The 20,798-nt window shown below is 54.8% G+C and overlaps 1 pseudogene; it reads left to right on the plus strand.

The window, feature by feature from the left end:
• The first annotated feature begins 1,125 nt into the window (after positions 1-1,125).
• Positions 1,126-20,798, plus strand: part of LOC135320977 (uncharacterized) — a 30,558-nt pseudogene continuing 10,885 nt past the window's right edge.

Here is a 20,798-nt window from a genome sequence, read left to right on the forward strand (position 1 = left end):
ACTCTCCTCCCCACCAACCTTTCACCGCTAACCTCACCCCAACTCAACCCTGGAGCCCCTGCCACATCCTAGTACCCAGCACTCACGTCATTCACTGATTCATGTTGGGCTGCTGCTCCAGACTGACCTCCTCGACAGCAGGAGCCCTGCCTGCTCTCGCACTGCTGAAGCCCAGCATTGTGCTGGCACACCCTCTGTAGACTCTTTGTGAATATATGTATGAATGAAGGAATGAATGAATTAACAAATGAATGAGTAAACAGATTTTTCTCTTCCTTCCCCAGGCCTGTGGTAGTGGAGACACGCCCAGCAGATGATCTACTGCCCCCAGCAACCTCTATATCCAGGAATGAGTCACTGGGTTTCGGAGTGGGTGTTAGGAATCAGTCTCTGCACCCCCTCCCAATCCCCAGTGGACACAATATAGTGGTCATGACATGCCTGTGTCTCCCAATAAACGTGATTTTAGCCTCTGCTGTCATCTTGGTTTTCTGTGGTGAGGGGAGGAGGGCCGAATTCCTGGATGCCTACTGACCCCGCCTCCAAATTCAACGATCCAGTACAACATCAGGGATGCAGCACAGACATTATTTCTACAGCACATGGTCACCTCTCCCCCAGCGGCCTTGGGAGGAGGGATTTGGGGACTAAGGGGCTTGCTCTAAGCATAAGGCATTTGAAGTGGGAGTGAAGGGCCAGCTGTGGGTGTCTCAGCTAAGCTGGTCCTCATACTGCGTGCGGAAACAATCACCAGCAGGGAAGAAATCCCAACATCTCTCTTGGTAGAGACCAGCCACCACGTTCCTCCCCACCAACCCTTCACCCCTAACCTCACCGCAACTCAACCCTGGAGCCCCTGCCACATCCCAGTCCCCAGCTCCTCCTAGATGTTGCTCCAACACCCAGACCTCAACTGCAGCCATAAACCTCAACCACTGGCCCTCATCTTTCTTCATCTTCTCACCCAAACTCACACTGAACCTCAGCCCCTGGGAATTCTGCCCCCTCCAGACCCTCAGGCCCAGAACTCAACCTCAACCCCAGGAGTCAACCCAGGCCCCCATCTCCCTCAGACCCAGGCCTGGGGGAGATCCATTCCACACATCTCATCTGTAATAGGCTCCCATGCGGCATGCCCGGCACCAAGTGAGAACCCGACCCCCAGGAGCTCATAGGACCTGTGTTACTAGGTGGCTGTGATGATGCAGAGACCTAATGCACTGTCAACACTGATATCCAAGTGTTGCTGTTACTATGATCGTCATGGTTATTAGTCCTTTCACCCTCAGCTCCAGCCCAGACAGAGTCAAATCCTGGCCCTCGTGAGCTCAGACTTCCAGCCCTAACCCACCCCAGTTCTTGCTCCCAAAACCCTCTTCCCCCACTTAACCCATCTGTGTGTTACAGCCCCACCCTCGCAGAAGACATACATCCTCCTCTACCCCCCAAAGTTAGGTCCTGGGCCACAGCTGGGGGACTGGGGCCAGGAGGCAAGGGTCCACAGATGCTGGGATACCGAGCTCTCCAGGGCTGGAGTCTAGGACACTAGGTCTCTTGAAGTCCTGGACGACCATCATGATGATCCCACTGGGATCTGGAAGTGGCATCCCTGAACCTAGGTGTGGGACTCAAAATATTTAGCCTGATGAACTCTCATGAGTAGCTTTTCCTTGGAAACTCCTGCTGTACCCAGGATTCACCCTTTAGTTGCCAGAGTATGTTGATGATGATGTGCGGGGGTCGGTTAGATGGGAAGGCTGGAGTGGTGGTCGGATATTGTGGGGAGGATCAGACCCAGGATGCAGCATCAGTTCTGGCAGGGGCAGACAGCAGGGTGCCCTCTCTCGGAGATCATCTCATGTATTTCCCCACTCTCCCTCTCTGTTTCCAAAGCCCAAGTTCCGTTCTCCATCTGACGAGGGTCCTTGGGGGACTGCGGATGAGGGGCAGCTGAGCCCAGGGGTACTGGTCCGCTGTGCCAGTGGGCCAACCCCCCCGCACACCCCAGCCTCCCGCAGCCACCCGAAGCCCCCACCTAACCGCTCACTCAGGTAACAAGGCAGGCTGGGGTAAGAGGTGGACAGAGGTGGGGTTAGGGCAGGTCGGGAGGGTGATTTGGGGGCTGAATTTCCCCACCCCATCTCAGAAACTTCACTGTGGAAACCAGCACTCGGGAACATGACCAGCCCCCAATGTAGCCCCCAATGAATTAAAAGATAAAGAGAAAAGTGAGGCCAGCTGTGCTGAGGACTCACACCGCTGATCGTGGCTGGGGATGCCTGGTTGGGGTTGCAGGGCTGAAGACTAATAATGATGACAGGTGACATTTGTTGAGCAACTCCTCTGTGCCAGACCCTGACCTCATGTCTTTACATGGTGTATACCTTCACAGATGGAGATAGATAGCACAGACATAGATATTGCCCCCATTTAAAAATGGGGGAAACTGAGGCACAGCGGGGTAAGTAGATTTCGAAGGTCATAAACTTTCAGGAGGCAGAGGCAGGATTTTAACCTTGGCACTCCAGAGTCTTAACCAGGGCACCTTCCTATCCCCTCCTCTCTTCTGCTGGATGGGCTGCTGCCCTGCCACTATGGCCCACCCAGGGATGTGCCCTTCTCCTAAAGTTCTTCAATGGCTGCCCTCTCTGGATCCACAGCACGGCGGCCTTGACACACCACTCCACCAAAGGTGAGCATTCAGGAGATTCTGAGAGAATATGATGGGGATGGGGAGGGTCCTTAATGGAGGTGCAGATGCAGGGACAAGGGGAGGGTTTTAATGGGAGGGGGAGTTGAGGAGCACTGGCGGGGGCAGAGCTAGGGGTGACAGTTGGGTTTTAAGGATCAAAGATGGGTAGAGTGAAGATGAGTTTGAGAGTGAAAACCAGAAAAATTAGAGTTTGGAGGCCAGGAGTGTCAGATAAGGCAGAAAGGCCAGCGTTTGGGGTACAAGCCTAGGGACAGATGGACCCCATTTACCTCAGTTGGAGGTTAGTGGTAGAGAGGCTAAGATCAGCATATTGGGGTCAGGAGAATTAGGGATGGGAATGTAGCCAAAAGGGAAAGTATTTGGGGATCAAAGATGTGGAGACAAGGTCAGTGAAGGGTAAATGTTAAGGAAACAGTAATAGAATTTACTTTCTGTCACACTGGACAGAAAAAGCTATACGTCAGGGCATCTGAATTTGAGGATCAGTGTTGAGATAGGAGTAGCATTTAGGGAGCAGACTGGTGAGAAGGGGGGATAGAATTTAGAGGGCTATTACGGGAGGCATGTTTAGTGTTGAGGTCAGAATTGAGGAGACAGAGGGTCAGGATTTGTTGGTTCAGAGATGGAAGAATAAGCAGAACGGGGGAGGTCAGAGGCTGGGGAGAATGAGACCGGCTCCAGGGAACAGGTCAGGGTTTGAGTTCAGATTTGGGAAAACTGGGACTGGAAATGTCAGCGTTGGAGGCAAGTAGAGAATTGAGGGTCAGGGCTGGGAACAGAGTACCCGTGTTTGGGGTCAGATGAGGGGGCCTGGGAGGTCCTCGATGATGAGGCAGGTCCCAGCATCTTCATATCTGTTCCTCAAGACCAGCACTTACACCTGGGAGCTGAGGAAGGCATTTTCTTTCTGAACCGAAATGATCAGGAGGCCACGCTGGAGATGGTGAGGGCCAGGCAGCACCGCGGGTGAGCCAAGGCTGGGAGGCTGGAATTGGGAGGTGCTGGGGTCTTACAGGAGCTGTTTCCTCAATGCTCTGCAGCTCTTTCTAGCCGGACTACCTTGGTGTACTCCATCAACAATGTCCTCATGTCTCTCTCAGGTCTGGCTGTAGGTTGGTTGGTATGGGTTGGAGTGGGTGGGTCAGATCTTAAGGAGTCAATGGTCAGGGTGTGGGAGCTATCTGGGCACAGCTGAAAGAACACTTAGGATCCCATTCCACAGAGCCCACAATTCAAATCCCAGCCACGTTTTCAATGTAGGACTTGGGGCAAGAGACTTTGGCTCCCAAGCCTCTGTTTCCTCATCTGTAAAATGGGGCTCACAATACTGCCACCTCTCAAGTCAGTTTTGAGGTCATTCCTACAATGAGTTTGTCTTTACATTTCTTTGATGGTCATATGACAGTCCTTATCCCACACTTCACTAAACTAGATTGAGCGAGCTGTAGGTTAAAATTTTGTGTCATTGTTTTAAAAACGCTTTGTGTAAAAGAATTTCTCATTTGTGAGGAAACACCAAGCCAAATAGGATTTTTGAGCTCATTAATATCACATCCGGGATGAGAAACTTTTACAGAATCTCTAGGTATGTTTCTTCTTAAACTTTTGTATTATGTGTAACTTCACCTGACTGGTTAAGTGTCCATAGTTTCTCATGTGACTACAGGCGCCACTAGGGTTAGGAACGTACTTATTTTACTCACCATTGTTCACCAGAGCCAAGCACACTGCCTGGCCTCTCGTGGGCATTTAAAATATGATAAGTGAGAAGCAAAGAAATACAGGTGCTTGAGATTTAAAGGCTTGGGCATTTCAAAGGGATGGGGCCCAGGGAAGGTTTGGGAAAAGCTGGGAGTGTGCAGTTCCCTATAACTTCCTGCTTCCCCTACCTACCCACACCCTGCAGGAAAGACCCTCCACCTGTATTCTCATAGCATCCTGGGCCTGCTGGAACGGAAAGAGGCCAGAGCAGGAATCCCCATTGCTCACATCAGTCCCCACCGGCTACTAGTAAGGTACGAGACCCCAGTGGTTCCACAGACCCCTCTAATATCTGATTCCTGCCCCTACCCCCCACCCACCACACACTCATGCCTACCTTCTTCTGCAGGAAGAACATGGTCTCCACTAAGATCCAGGATACCAAAGGCTGCCAGGCGTGCTGTGTGGGTGAGCGAGAATCTCCTGGATATTCAGAGGGGAGCGGGGCCAGGGGCATGACTTGGACTGTAGCCACTGAAGAGGGTTGCAGAATTAAGGCAGGGTGTCCAGAGCCCGGGGAAAGATGTGTGGCCTTTGGGGGCGCGGGGCAGGGGAGACAGGATTGACCCTAACCCATCCTCCCCACCTCCACACAGGAGGGCGCTAGCTCCCGGGGCCCGTTCCTGTGTGGGGCATTGGAGACATCCGTGGTCCTGCTTCAGTGGAAGCAGCCCGTGAACAAGTTCCTGCTGGTCCGGATAGGGGGCCTGTAAGCACTGGGGACTTTGTCAGGTTCTGTGGCGGGGGCCTTCCACTCTTCTGCTGAGAGCTCTTTGAAGTCGGGCTTCCACCCGAGGTCTCTTCCCAATCTCCCCAAGAGCCTGCTCTCCTGGAGGCTCCTCCTTCTGAGGCCCTCCGGTTCTTTAAGCCCCGCCCTTCGCCCCGGGCCTAATTCTTCTTCAGGCCCTGTGCCCCGCCAGGTCTCTTAGGAGACCCTATTCAGGTTCTTGGAGCCTCTAAGACTTTGGTGCCTCGGAGGCCACGCCCCCTGGGGGGCCCGGCCTTGCTGTCACCAAGGCGGCACGCCCCCTAGTGGAAGCCACGCCCACTCTGAGACCACACCCCTCAACTTCTAAGCCCTCTGAAGCCTCAGCCCCTCAAGTTTCTAGGTGGCACCTCCCAAGACTGAGGGCTCCGGAAATCCTTCGGGAGCCCCAGGCCGACTCTCTTCCAAGGCCCCGCCCCTCACAGGCCCCGCCCCAAACCTCCTCTGAGTCCGCCCCTTCCCGAGCGGCCCGCAGCAGGTGCTCTTCCCGCTACCCAAGCCTCTGCCCGTGTTCTCACTGCTGACCGGGCCAGGCTCCGAGCTGCCCGCCGTGTGCATCGGCGTGAGCCCCGGGCAGCCGGCGAAGTCGGTGTTCTTCCACGCCGTGCGCTTCGGCGCGCTCTCCTGCTGGCGGGGCGAGATGAGCGCAGGTGAGTGGGACAGGTCCTGGGAGGGGTGCGGCTTATCAGGTTAGCGGCGTTGGGTCTGGGTAGCTGGGCGGTGCTTAACCAGAAGCGTAACTGGGAAGCGGGCTGAACTAAGAGGGGACTGGAGAACGTTGGGTATATATAACTGGTGAGATGGATGACGGGGAGGGGGAGAAGGAGGGTGTGAGGAACTCTGTGATGGGTGGGGTTTAGCCTGCTTGCCTGGGGATACAGAGGATGCCTAGCAGAGTATAGGGGAATGAGGTGGAATTGGACCTTGCACTTCCGCCTCTCCACCAGAGCCCAAGGGACCAGTACAAGTGACTCAGGTCGAGGAAGACAAGGTGATGGTCACTTCTGGATTTCTGATGTGCACCTCTGTCTCTGACCATCTCCCAGTCTCCACAAAGCTCAGAAAAGGAAGGAATTCATTAGGAAGTCCTAGGCGGGGAATCTGAGGCCCACAGAGGGGAAGTGACTCACATCACCAGCTGTCAGACCTGCTCTGTGCCCTCTCTGTCTGTGTCTATATTGTCCCCTCTGAATCTCTCTTTCTCAATGTGTCTGTTTTGCCACTTCTTGGTCTCTGCCCAGCTCGCTCTATGTCTGCCTCAGTTTGGATCTGTTTCTGATTTTCTGTCCCTGTCTCTGTCTCCCTCTGACTTTCCTCATTTTAACAAAGTCACATCACCTCCTGCTCAGAGCCCTCCCAAGCCTTCCATTTCCCTCCAACAATAAGCCCAAATTTCGCATCACAGCACTGGAGTCTGACGCCCACAACCACCCCAGGCTGACACACCTTCTCTCCACTCCACCCACTTTGCCACTTTTCAGGCCCACCAGGCACTTTCCTACCTCCGGGCCTTTGCACTTGCTCATCTTGTTCACGTTGAGTGGGAATGCTCCCATCCTCAACCCCGTCACCTTCTCAGAGTTGCCTTCGCTGATCACGCAGTATGAAACGTCATACCCCTTGCTACACGTATTTCCTGTTGTCTTTTCTTGCTTTTGTTTTTTCTATTTATTCGCATCTCACATACTGTTTCTTTCTCCTATTTCTCTTGTCTACTGTCCGTATCCCCCACTGGAATATTCTCTCCACGAGGGTGGGGATCTCTGTCTCTATGTCCACAGCTGTGACCCCATTGCCTACCTCGGCACCTGGCACACAGTAAATGTGTAGTCGGTTGAATGAATCTATCTCCCTCTGGCCTCTGGTTCCCTGTATCGCTGCCTCTCTCTTTTGCTGACCATTCCTTGTCCCCTCATGTTACCCCCTCCCCATGTGGTACTTGGTGTGGGTGGCAGCCAGGGGCTCCTGGGGCCAGGCTTCCTGGTCCCCATCTGACACCATGCCGGGGTGACCTTTGCAGTCACAGGCCCCCTGTCAGAGCTCCAGATCAGCTAAGTCTGCCGGGAAGTGCTCCAGGTGAGGCGATGTTTGGTGGGTTTGGGTGGGGGGAGTCTATGCTTGGTGGGTTTGGGTGGGGGCAGGGCCCTGCTCCCACCACCAGAACACTCACAGCCCCCCTCTCCACCCTCCTCCCCAGGGACTGGCCTATCTACACTCACAGAAAAAGATACACCGGGACATCAAGGTGATCTGGGGGCAGAAAAGTAGCCTTGGTGGGTGGGGGCCTCTGGGAGATGGCAGTGGTATTTGGAGGGCTCAGGCAGTGTGTCACCAGGGAGCAGAGGCAGAGTTGGGCTGGCAGTAGGGAGGGGTGTCTCTCACAGCCTCTGATCCCCCCTCTCTTCCCCAGGGAGCCAACATCCCCATCAACGACCCTGGGGAGTTCAGACTGGGTGAGTGTGGCTGGTGGGGGTGGGGTGCGGGACTGGCTGGGAGCCAGAGGGGACAGGGACCTGAGGTCAGTATATCTCTCCCTCTGCCTCCAGCTGACTTTGGTATATCGGCCCAGATCGGGGCCACACTGGCTCGATGCCTCTCTTTCATTGGGACACACTACTGGCGAGGGGTGCCTGGCTGGCAGCCAGGGGTTGTGCGGGGTTGGAGGTGGTGGGCTGCGGCTTTCCCCACCATGGATCTCTGGCAATCTCCATCCTGCCTTTTGCCCTGCCTCTGCCTTTCTCTGTTGAGCGATCTGTGTACTCTGTGGCTCTCCCTTGAGTTTTCCATTTCCCTAGGTCTTTCTGTGCATGTCTCCCCTCCACGTGTTTTTCTCAGTGTTTCTGTTGATTTTGATCCTGATCTCTGTCTCTCCATATTTGTCCATGGCTGTCTTTTCTGTCTGTTTCAGTCTGTGGCTCTCCCTGTCTCTTTGCCTCTCTCTGTCTATGTTTTCTAGTCTATCTCTGACTCTGTCTTTACCTCTCTCCGTCTTTATTTCTGTCTCTCTGCCTCTTTATGTGTCTGCATCCAACTCTCTCTGTGTCCCATTCTCCGGCTCGCTCCCTGTCTCTCTCCTGTCACCCCACCCCCTACCTAGGAGTCTCCAATCCCCTTCATCATGTCACCCCTGGCTCTCTGAGTGTCTCTGCCCTTAGGATGGCTAAGGAAGTGGCGGCCGTGGCCCTGAAGGGGGGATACAACGAGCTGTGTGACATCTGGTCACTGGGCATCACAGCCATGGAATTAGCCAAGCTACAGCCTTCCCTCTTTGACGTTCACCCTCTCAGGTAGGCAGATGTGACAGGTCCACCTGGTCCCAGAGATCCCACTCGACTCTGACCCTGAACACCACCCCCTGCCTGCATCCCCACATCTAGACCCCCCTACAGGGGATCCCTCTCCCTTCGAGCCCAACCCGAGAACCTCAACCCAGAAAGCATTTTCTCCACTCCACATCAGGAGCCCCCAATGCAGGGAGTCATGTCTTGAGGCTCCCATGAGACTTCTGGAACTCTGTAACATGATGAGCAGCATCCCCTGGAAGTGGCGTCCTATGCATCGTAAAACCAACCCCTCATTCTCCTCCTGTCCCTCACTGCTCTCTGCTGACCTCAGTGCCCTCGGGGGTCCCTCACATCGTGAGATCTGACCTCCACTGGGAAGTCTGAATCCCATGTTCTGTCCTTGCTTTCTAGAGTTCTCTTCCTCATGACCAAGAGTGGCTATCAGCCTCCTCGGCTAAAGGAAGAAGGCAAATGGTAGGAGAGAGTCATGGGAAGGTGGGAGAGAGAGGGCAGAATCAGGGCTGATGATCTGATGGAATGGTCTCTGGTCTCCTCATCCCAGAACTTGCCTTTTGGGGGGGTTATTTATTTATTTATTTATTTACTTTTAGAGGAGTGGGTTGAACCTAGGGCCTCCTGCATGCTAGGCATGCGCTCTAACACTTGAACTGTACCCTCCCCCAGTACTTGCCTTTTTCTTCCCAAGGTCGGCTGCCTTCCACATCTTCGTCAAAGTCACCCTCACCAAGAGTGCCAAGAAACGACCTGGCGCCACCAAGATGCTCAGTGTAAACCTCCCCTCCCTGAGCAGCCTTCCCAAACTCACCCCCTGTGAGAACCCCCCAGGGCCTCCCTCGGCTCCCTAGAACACTGATGATTTTATTCCACAGAACGCCTATGGCCCTTTCAAAGTCCCTGCTCCCTCTGAAATCCCCAGGGCTCCGCCTTCCAAGACCCTCCAAATTTTACCCCAGACCTTTCCCCCAAGATATGCTGAGTTCTAAAACCTCACAAGTTGCCAACGGCTTCAGGACCCATTCCTGGGGGTTCTCTGGAATTCCAGGGGACACCCGAGACACCTCTGGAATTCTCCAACTTCTCTAAATTCGTCTGATCCCTTCAGACACCTCAGAATCCCCCAGGTGGCAGCTGCCCAGACTTCCCCGCCTTCTTCCTCTATTGGCACCTTCACCGCCAGATTCCCTTAGATGGGTTCTCAAGCCCCTGTGCCAGCCCTCTCCCTGCAGCCCAGCCCTCTGTCTGCTGACCGCCTCCTCCTCCCACCCCCAGCACCGACTGTTGTCCCAGCCCGGGCTAAACAGAGGCCTGATCCTAGAGCTTCTTGACAAACTGAGGAACCCAGGGAAGGGGGCAGCTGTTGGCGAGATTGAAGATGAGGAGCCTGAGGTGAGTGGGCCTTGCTTGGATGACAAAAGCACTGGATGGTCCCCACCTTTGCTCAGGCTGCTCCCCTGCCTGGGGTGTCCCCTTGTTGCCTCTCTTAGAAGGAGAAAAGCCAGGGAGCATGGGGGGCTTGGCACAGAGCTGGGGGCACAGAGGTTACGGGAGAGCCGAGGGCTCCAGACTGGGCTGCTGGAGGCCGGTGGGCCTGACGCGGCTGCCGCTCTGCCCAGCTACCCCCCGCCATCCCTCGGCGGATCTGATCCACCCATCGATCCAGCTCTGTGGGGATCCCAGTTGCGAACTGCTGTCGTCAGTAGAGAATCCTTAAGCTTTGGAGACCCTTGTAATCCCCTCATCAGATTGCCAGAGACCCCAGAGATCCTCCTCACTTCTAAACAGACCCTCAGAGGCCCCCCATTACCATCTGATCCCACAAGAGGCCCCAGAGAACCTCATCTACAAAATGATTCTAGAGACCCCTACCTCTCCGCTCTGCACACGGAACCCATAAAATTTCCTATAACCACCAGGACTCCCAGAGACCTCAGAAACCTTGTTCTGATCCCAGATACCCAAGTGGAATCTAAAAACAAACACTCTAAAACCATGTTGAGCCCCCATCGCCCTGATCACAAATCTTGACCCCAAAATGAGACCCCTGTAAACCAAGATCCCTCCCCTGAAGGGACAGCTCCAGTCCTAAGATCCTGGCTGCAGACAACACCCACACCCCAGTTCTATTCTTTCTATTCCCGAATCCATGTCCCCAGCTCACTGTGTGTCACCTGCATACCACCCCACCCCAAACCCCATGGCGGCACATAGAGTTCATGATGCTCAGAGGCATGTAGTCCAGACCCACAGCTGACAAGGTGAGATGCCTCCCCACTGCCCCGCCGCCCTCCCCTACCCCTGGGCCACTGCTGACCCTTTCCTATCCCACAGGCTCGCTTACAACCCCCTGGAGGCTTCAAGAGCAGCAGTCCTAGGTCAGGGACCCTCAGCGTGGGAGGGGGGCTGGGATAGGTGTGGGGACCGCCCGAGGCTCATGCCTGTCCCTCCTCAGGAGGAACCTGTCAGAGTCCGAAGATGACTACGACAACGTGGACATGTTAGAGAGCGCCACAGACCCCACCAAGCCCCACCATCCATGACCCCAACCTCAGCCCCTGCTTTCCTTCCACCACTCAGCCGTGACCCCTGGCTGGACACTCAGTACCCACACCTACCTTCACCCTAACCCTGACCCTCCCAGACCAGCCCCCACTCTCCTCCCCACCAACCCTTCACCCCTAACCTCACCCCAACTCAACCCTGGAGCCCCTGCCACATCCTAGTACCCAGCACTCACGTCATTCACTGATTCATGTTGGGCTGCTGCTCCAGACTGAGCTCCTCGACAGCAGGAGCCCTGCCTGCTCTCCCACTGCTGAAGCCCAGCATTGTGCTGGCACACCCTCTGTAGACTCTTTGTGAATATATGTATGAATGAAGGAATGAATGAATTAACAAATGAATGAGTAAACAGATTTTTCTCTTCCTTCCCCAGGCCTGTGGTAGTGGAGACACGCCCAGCAGATGATCTACTGCCCCCAGCAACCTCTATATCCAGGAATGAGTCACTGGGTTTCGGAGTGGGTGTTAGGAATCAGTCTCTGCACCCCCTCCCCTCCCCAGTGGACACAATATAGTGGTCATGACATGCCTGTGTCTCCCAATAAACGTGATTTTAGCCTCTGCTGTCATCTTGGTTTTCTGTGGTGAGGGGAGGAGGGCCGAATTCCTGGATGCCTACTGACCCCCTCCAAATTCAACGATCCATTACAACATCAGGGATGCAGCACAGACATTATTTCTACAGCACATGGTCACCTCTCCCCCAGCGGCCTTGGGAGGAGGGATTTGGGGACTAAGGGGCTTGCTCTAAGCATAAGGCATTTGAAGTGGGAGTGAAGGGCCAGCTGTGGGTGTCTCAGCTAAGCTGGTCCTCATACTGCGTGCGGAAACAATCACCAGCAGGGAAGAAATCCCAACATCTCTCTTGGTAGAGACCAGCCACCACGTTCCTCCCCACCAACCCTTCACCCCTAACCTCACCGCAACTCAACCCTGGAGCCCCTGCCACATCCCAGTCCCCAGCTCCTCCTAGATGTTGCTCCAACACCCAGACCTCAACTGCAGCCATAAACCTCAACCACTGGCCCTCATCTTTCTTCATCTTCTCACCCAAACTCACACTGAACCTCAGCCCCTGGGAATTCTGCCCCCTCCAGACCCTCAGGCCCAGAACTCAACCTCAACCCCAGGAGTCAACCCAGGCCCCCATCTCCCTCAGACCCAGGCCTGGGGGAGATCCATTCCACACATCTCATCTGTAATAGGCTCCCATGCGGCATGCCCGGCACCAAGTGAGAACCCGACCCCCAGGAGCTCATAGGACCTGTGTTACTAGGTGGCTGTGATGATGCAGAGACCTAATGCACTGTCAACACTGATATCCAAGTGTTGCTGTTACTATGATCGTCATGGTTATTAGTCCTTTCACCCTCAGCTCCAGCCCAGACAGAGTCAAATCCTGGCCCTCGTGAGCTCAGACTTCCAGCCCTAACCCACCCCAGTTCTTGCTCCCAAAACCCTCTTCCCCCACTTAACCCATCTGTGTGTTACAGCCCCACCCTCGCAGAAGACATACATCCTCCTCTACCCCCCAAAGTTAGGTCCTGGGCCACAGCTGGGGGACTGGGGCCAGGAGGCAAGGGTCCACAGATGCTGGGATACCGAGCTCTCCAGGGCTGGAGTCTAGGACACTAGTTCCCTTGAAGTCTGGGACGACCAGGATGATGATCCCACTGGGATGTGGAAGGGGCATCCCTGAACCTAGGGGTGGGACTCAAAATATTTAGCCTGATGAACACTCATCAGTAGCTGGTCATCGGAAACTCCTGCTGTACTCAGCATTCACCCTTTAGTTGCCGGTGTTTGTTGATGTTTTTGGGGGGGGCGGTTAGAGGGGAAGTCTGGAGTGGTGGTCGGATATTGTGGGGAGGGTCAGACCCAAGATGCAGCATCAGATCTGGCAGAGGCAGACAGCAGGGTGCCCTCTCTCGGAGATCATCTCATGTATTTCCCCACCCTCCCTCTCTGTTTCCAAAACCAAGATCCGTTCTCCATCTGACGAGGGTCCTGGGGGGACTGCGGATGAGGGGCAGCTGAGCCCAGTGGTAGTGGTCCGCTGTGCCAGTGGGCCTCACCCCCGCACCCCCAACTTTGGCCACCCCCAGCCTCCCGAAGCCCCTACCTAACCGCTCACTCAGGTACCAAGTCCGGCTGGAGTAAGAGGAGGGCAGAGGTGGGGTTAGGGCAGGTCGGGAGGGTGATTTGGGGGCTGAATTTCCCCACCCCATCTCAGAAACTTCACTGTGGAACCCAGCCCTCGGGAACATGACCAGCCCCCTCTGTTGCCCCCCAAAGAGGAATACATGAAGAGAAAGGTGAGGCCAGCTGTGCTGAGGACTCACACCTCTGATCGGGGCTGGGGATGCCTGGTTGGGGTTGCGGGGCCGAAGACTAATAATGATGACAGGTGACATTTGTTGAGCAACTCCTCTGTGCCAGACACTGACCTCATGTCTTTACATGGTGTATACCTTCACAGATGGAGATAGATAGCACAGAGATAGATATTGTCCCACATTTAAAAATGGGGGAAACGTAGGCACAGCGGGGTAAGTAGATTTCGAAGGTCATAAAACTTTGAGGAGGCAGAGGCAGGATTTGAACCTTGGCACTCCAGAGTCTTAACCAAGGCACCTTCCTGTCCCCTCCTATCTTCTGCTGGATGGGCTGCTGCCGTGCCCCTATGGCCCACCCAGGGATGTGCCCTTCTCGTAAAGTTGTTCAATGGCTGCCATCTCTGGATCCACAGCACGGCGGCCGCGACACACCCCTCCAACAAATTTGAGCATTCAGGAGAGTCTCAGAGAATGTGATGGGGATGGGGAGTTTCCTTAATGGAGGTACAGATGCTGGGACAAGGGGAGGGTCTTAATGGGGGGGGTAGTGTTGGATCTGTGTTGGGGGCAGAGCCAGGGGTGACAGTTGGGGTTGAAGGATCAAAGATGGGTAGAGTGAAGATGAGTTTGAGAGTGAAAACCAGAAAAATTAGAGTTTGGAGGCCAGGAGTGTCAGATAAGGCAGAAAGGCCAGCGTTTGGGGTACAAGCCTAGGGACAGATGGACCCCATTTACCTCAGTTGGAGGTTAGTGTTAGAGAGGCTAAGATCAGCATATTGGGGTCAGGAGACTTAGGGATTAGAATGTAGCCGAAAGGGAAAGTATTTGGGGATCAAAGATGTGGAGACAAGGTCAGTGAAAGGTAAATGTTAAGGAAACAGTAATAGAATTTACTTTCTGTCACACTGGACAGAAAAAGCTATACGTCAGGGCATCTGAATTTGAGGATCAGTGTTGAGATAGGAGTATAATTTAGGGAACAGACTGGTGAGAAGGGGGGATAGAATTTAGAGGGCTATTACGGGAAGCATGTTTAGTGTTGAGGTCAGAATTGAGGAGACAGAGGGTCAGGATTTGTGGGTCAGAGCTGGAAGAACCAGCAGAACGTGGGAGGTCAGAGGCTGGGGAGAATGAGACCGGCTCCAGGGAACAGGTCAGGGTTTGAGTTCAGATTTGGGAAAACAGGGACTGGAAATGTCAGTGTTGGAGGCAAGTAGAGAATTGAGGGTCAGGGCTGGGAACAGAGTACCCGTGTTTGGGGTCAGATGAGGGGGCCTGGGAGGTCCTCGATGATGAGGCAGGTTCCAGCATCTTCTTATCTGTTCCCCAAGACGAGCACTTGCTCCTGGGAGCTGAGGAAGGCATTTTCATTCTGAACCGAAATGATCAGGAGGCCACGCTGGAGATGGTGAGGGCCAGGCAGCACCGCGGGTGAGCCAAGGCTGGGAGGCTGGAATTGGGAGGTGCTGGGGTCTTACAGGAGCTGTCTCCTCCATGCTCTGCATCTCTCTTCTAGCCGGACTACCTGGGTGTTCTCCATCAACAATGTCCTCATGTCTCTCTCAGGTCTGGCTGTGGGTTGGTTGGTATGGGTTGGAGTGGGGGGGTCAGATCTTAAGGAGTCAATGGTCAGGGTGTGGGACCTATCTGGGCACAGCTGAAAAAACACTTAGGATCCCCTTCCACAGAGCCCACAATTCAAATCCCAGCCACGTTTTCAATGTAGGACTTGGGGCAAGAGACTTTGGCTTCCCAAGCCTCTGTTTCCCCATCTGTAAAATGGGGCTCACAATACTGCCACCTCTCAAGTCAGTTTTGAGGTCATTCCTACAATGAGTTTGTCTTTACATTTCTTTGATGGTCATATGACAGTCCTTATCCCACACTTCACTAAACTAGATTGAGCGAGCTGTAGGTTAAAATTTTGTGTCATTGTTTTACAAAAGCTTTGTGTAAAAGAATTTCTCATTTGTGAGGAAACACCAAGCCAAATAGGATTTTTGAGCTCATTAATATCACATCCGGGATGAGAAACTTTTACAAAATCTCTAGGTATGTTTCTTCTTAAACTTTTGTAATATGTGTAACTTCAGCTGACTGGTTAAGTGTCCATAGTTTCTCATGTGACGACAGGCACCACTAGGGTTAGGAACATACTTATTTTAGGCACCATTGTTCACCAGAGCCAAGCAAACTGCCTGGCCTCCCGTGGGCATTTAATATATGTTAAGTGGGAAGCGAAGAAATACACGTGCTTGAGATTTAAAGACTTGGGCATTTCAAAGGGATGGGGCCCAGGGAAGGGATGGGGAAAGCTGGGAGTGTGCATTGCCCTATAAATTCCTGCTTCCCCTAAATACACACACCCTGCACGAAAGTCCCCCCACCTGTCTTCTCATAGCATCCTGGTCCTCCTGGAAAGGAAAGAGGCCAGAGCAGGAAGCCCCACTGCTCACATCAGTCCCCACCGGCTCCTAGCAAGGCACGAGACCCCAGTGGAACCACAGAACCCTCTACTATCTGATTCCTGCCCCTACCCCCACCCCCACCCCGACTCACGCCTACCTTGTTCTGCAGGAAGAACATGGTCTCCACTAAGATCCAGGATACCAAAGGTTGCCAGGCGTGCTATGTGGGTGAGAGAGAATCTCGTGGATATTCAGAGGGGAGCGGGGCCAGGGGCATGACTTGGACTTTAGCCACTGAAGAGGGTTGCGATTTAAGGCAGGGTGTCCAGAGCCCGGGGAAAGATGTGTGGCCTTTGGGGGCGCGGGGCAGGGGAGACAGGATTGACCCTAACCCATCCTTCCCCACCTCCACAGCGGAGGGCGCTAGCTCCGGGGGCCCGTTCCTGTGTGGGGCATTGGAGACATCCGTGGTCCTGCTTCAGTGGTAGCAGCCCGTGAACAAGTTCCTGCTGGTCCGGATAGGGGGCCTGTAAGCACTGGGGACTTTGTCAGGTTCTGTGGCGGGGGCCTTCCACTCTTCTGCTGAGAGCTCTTTGAAGTCGGGCTTCCACCCGAGGTCTCTTCCCAATCTCCCCAAGAGCCTGCTCTCCTGGAGGCTCCTCCTTCTGAGGCCCTCCGGTTCTTTAAGCCCCGCCCTTCGCCCGGGGCCTAATTCTTCTTCAGGCCCTGTGCCCCGCCAGGTCTCTTAGGAGACCCTGTTCAGGTTTTGGAGCCTCTAAGACCTTAGGGCCTTGGAGGCCACGCCCACTGGGAGCCCGGCCTTGCTGTCACCAAGGCGGCACGCCCCCTAGTGGAAGCCACGCCCACTCTGAGACCACACCCCTCAACTTCTAAGCCCTCTGAAGCCTCAGCCCCTCAAGTTTCTAGGTGGCACCTCCCAAGACTGAGGGCTCCGGAAATCCTTCGGGAGCCCCAGGCCGACTCTCTTCCAAGGCCCCGCCCCTCACAGGCCCCGCCCCAAACCTCCTCTGAGTCCGCCCCTTCCCGAGCGGCCCGCAGCAGGTGCTCTTCCCGCTACCCACGCCTCTGCCGGTGTTCTCACTGCTGACCGGGCCAGGCTCCGAGCTGCCCGCCGTGTGCATCGGCGTGAGCCCCGGGCAGCCGGCGAAGTCGGTGTTCTTCCACGCCGTGCGCTTCGGCGCGCTCTCCTGCTGGCGGGGCGAGATGAGCGCAGGTGAGTGGGACAGGTCCTGGGAGGGGTGCGGCTTATCAGGTTAGCGGCGTTGGGTCTGGGTAGCTGGGCGGTGCTTAACCAGAAGCGTAACTGGGAAGCGGGCTGAACTAAGAGGGGACTGGAGAACGTTGGGTATATATAACTGGTGAGATGGATGACGGGGAGGGGGAGAAGGAGGGTGTGAGGAACTCTGTGATGGGTGGGGTTTAGCCTGCTTGCCTGGGGATACAGAGGATGCCTAGCAGAGTATAGGGGAATGAGGTGGAATTGGACCTTGCACTTCCGCCTCTCCACCAGAGCCCAAGGGACCAGTACAAGTGACTCAGGTCGAGGTAGACAAGGTGACAGTCACTTCTGGATTTCTGATGTGCACCTCTGTCTCTGACCATCTCCCAGTCTCCACAAAGCTCAGGAAAGGAAGGAATTCATTAGGAAGTCCTAGGCGGGGAATCTGAGGCCCACAGAGGGGAAGTGACTCACATCACCAGCTGTCAGACCTGCTCTGTGCCCTCTCTGTCTGTGTCTATATTGTCCCCTCTGAATCTCTCTTTCTCAATGTGTCTGTTTTGCCACTTCTTGGTCTCTGCCCAGCTCGCTCCATGTCTGCCTCAGTTTGGATCTGTTTCTGATTTTCTGTCCCTGTCTCTGTCTCCCTCTGACTTTCCTCATTTTAACAAAGTCACATCACCTCCTGCTCAGAGCCCTCCCAAGCCTTCCATTTCCCTCCAACAATGAGCCCAAATTTCGCATCACAGCACTGGAGTCTGATGCCCACAACCACCCCAGGCTGACCCACCTTCTCTCCACTCCGCCCACTTTGCCACTTTTCAGGCCCACCAGGCACTTTCCTACCTCCGGGCCTTTGCACTTGCTCATCTTGTTCACGTTGAGTGGGAATGCTCCCATCCTCAACCCCGTCACCTTCTCAGAGTTGCCTTCGCTGATCACCCAGTATGAAACGTCATACCCCTTCCTACACGTATTTCCTGTTGTCTTTTCTTGCTTTTGTTTTTTCTATTTATTCGCATCTCACATACTGTTTCTTTCTCCTTTTCTCTTGTCTACTGTCCGTATCCCCCACTGGAATATTCTCTCCACGAGGGTGGGGATCTCTGTCTCTATGTCCACAGCTGTGTCCCCATTGCCTACCTCGGCACCTGGCACACAGTAAATGTGTAGTCGGTTGAATGAATCTATCTCCCTCTGGCCTCTGGTTCCCTGTATCGCTGCCTCTCTCTTTTGCTGACCATTCCTTGTCCCCTCATGTTACCCCCTCCCCATGTGGTACGTGGTGTGGGTGGCAGCCAGGGGCTCCTGGGGCCAGGTTTCCTGGTCCCCATCTGACACCATGCCGGGGTGACCTTTGCAGTCACAGGCCGCCTGTCAGAGCTCCAGATCAGCTATGTCTGCCGGGAAGTGCTCCATGTGAGGGGATGCTTGGTGGGTCTGGGTGGGGGCAGGGCTCTGCTCACACCCCCAGAACACTCACAGCCCCACTCTCCATCCTCCTCCCCAGGGACTGGCCTATCTACACTCACAGAAGAAGATACACCGGGACATCAAGGTGATCTAGGGGCAGAAAAGTAGCCTTGGTGGGTGGGGCCTCTGGGAGATGGTAGTGGTATTTGGAGGGCTCAGGCAGTGTGTGACCAGGGAGCAGAGGCAGAGTTGGGCTGGCAGGAGGGAGGGGTGTCTGTGACAGCCTCTGATCCCCCAACTCTTCCCCAGGGAACCAACATCCCCATCAACGACCCTGGGGAGGTCAGACTGGGTGAGTGTGGCTGGTGGGGGTGGGGAGGGGGACTGGCTGGGAGCCAGAGGGGACAGGGACCCTAGGTCAGTATGTCTCTCCATCTGCCTCCAGCTGACTTTGGTATATCGGCCCAGATCGGGGCCAAACTGGCTCGACGCCTCTCTTTCATTGGGACACCCTACAGGTGAGGGGTGCCTGGCTGGCAGCCAGGGGTGGTGCGGGGTTGGTGGTGATGGGCAGCGGCTTTCCCCACCATGGATCTCTGGCAATCTCCATCCTGCCTTTTTGCCCTTCCTCTGCCTTTCTCTGTTGAGCGTTCTGTGTACTCTGTGGCTCTCCCTTGAGTTTTCCATTTCCCTAGGTCTTTCTGTGCATGTCTCCCCTCCACGTGTTTTTCTCAGTGTTTGTGTTGATTTTGATCCTGATCTCTGTCTCTCCATACCTATCCGTGGCTGTCTTTTCTGTCTGTTTCAGTCTGTGGCTCTCCCTGTCTCTTTGCCTCTCTCTGTCTATGTTTTCTAGTCTATCTCTGACTCTCTGTCTTTACCTCTCTCCGTGTTTACTTCAGTCTCTCTGCCTCTTTGTGTCTGCATCCAACTCTCTCTGTGTCCCATTCTCCGGCTCGCTCCCTGTCTCTCTCCTGTCCCCCCACCCCCTACCTAGGAGTCTCCCCTCCCCTTCATCATGTCACCCCTGGCTCTCTGAGGGTCTCTGCCCCTAGGATGGCTCCGGAAGTGGCGGCCGTGGCACTGAAGGGGGGATACAACTAGCTGTGTGACATCTGGTCTCTGGGCATCACAGACATGGAATTAGCCGAGCTACAGCCACCACTCTTTCACGTTCACCCTCTCAGGTAGGCAGATGTGGCAGGTCCCCTGGTCCCAGAGATCCCACTCGACTCTGACCCTGAACACCACCCCCGCCTGCTTCCCCACATCAAGACCCCCCTACAGGGGATCCCTCTCCCTTCGAGCCCAACCCGAGAACCTCAACCCAGAAAGCATTTTCTCCAGTCCACACCAGGAGCCCCCAGTGCAGGGAGTCCTGCCTTGAGGCTCCCCCGAACCCTCTGCAACTCTGTAACATGATGAGCAGCATCCCCTGGAAGTGGAGACCTATGCATCGTAAAACATACCCCTCATTCTCCTCCTGACCCTCACTGCTCTCTCCTGACCACAGTGCCATCGGGGGTCCCTCACATCGTGAGATCTGACCTCCACAGAGAAGTCTGAATCCCATGTTCTGTCCTTGCTTTCTAGAATTCTCTTCCGCATGACCAAGAGTGGCTATCAGCCTCCTCGGCTAAAGGAAAAAGGCAAATGGTAGGAGAGAGTCATGGGAAGGCGGGGGAGAGAGGGCAGAGTCAGGGCTGATGGTCTGATGGGAGGGTCTCTGGTCCCCTCAGCCCAGAACTTGCCTTTTGGGGGGGTTATTTATTTATTTATTTACTTTTAGAGGAGGGGGTTGAACCTAGGGCTTCCTGCATGCTAAGCATGCGCTCTAACACTTGAACTGTACCCTCCCCCAGTACTTGCCTTTTTCTTCCCAAGGTCGGCTGCCTTCCACATCTTCGTCAAAGTCACCCTCACCAAGAGCGCCAAGAAATGACCTGGCGCCACCAAGATGCTCAGTGTAAACCTCCCCTCCCTGAGCCGCCTTCCCAAACTCACCCCCTGTGAGAACCCCCCCAGGGCCTCCCTCGGCTCCCTAGAACACTGATGATTTTATTCCACAGAACGCCTATGGCCCTTTCAAAGTCCCTGCTCCCTCTGAAATCCCCAGGGCTCCGCCTTCCAAGACCCTCCAAATTGTACCCCAGACCTTTCCCCCAAGATATGCTGAGTTCTAAAACCTCACAAGTTGCCAACGGCTTCAGGACCCATTCCTGGGGGTTCTCTGGAATTCCAGGGGACACCCGAGACACCTCTGGAATTCTCCAACTTCTCTAAATTCCTCTGATCCC

This window comes from Camelus dromedarius, unplaced genomic scaffold (assembly GCF_036321535.1).
Source record: "Camelus dromedarius isolate mCamDro1 unplaced genomic scaffold, mCamDro1.pat HAP1_SCAFFOLD_45, whole genome shotgun sequence".
NCBI classification, from domain to species: domain Eukaryota; kingdom Metazoa; phylum Chordata; class Mammalia; order Artiodactyla; family Camelidae; genus Camelus; species Camelus dromedarius.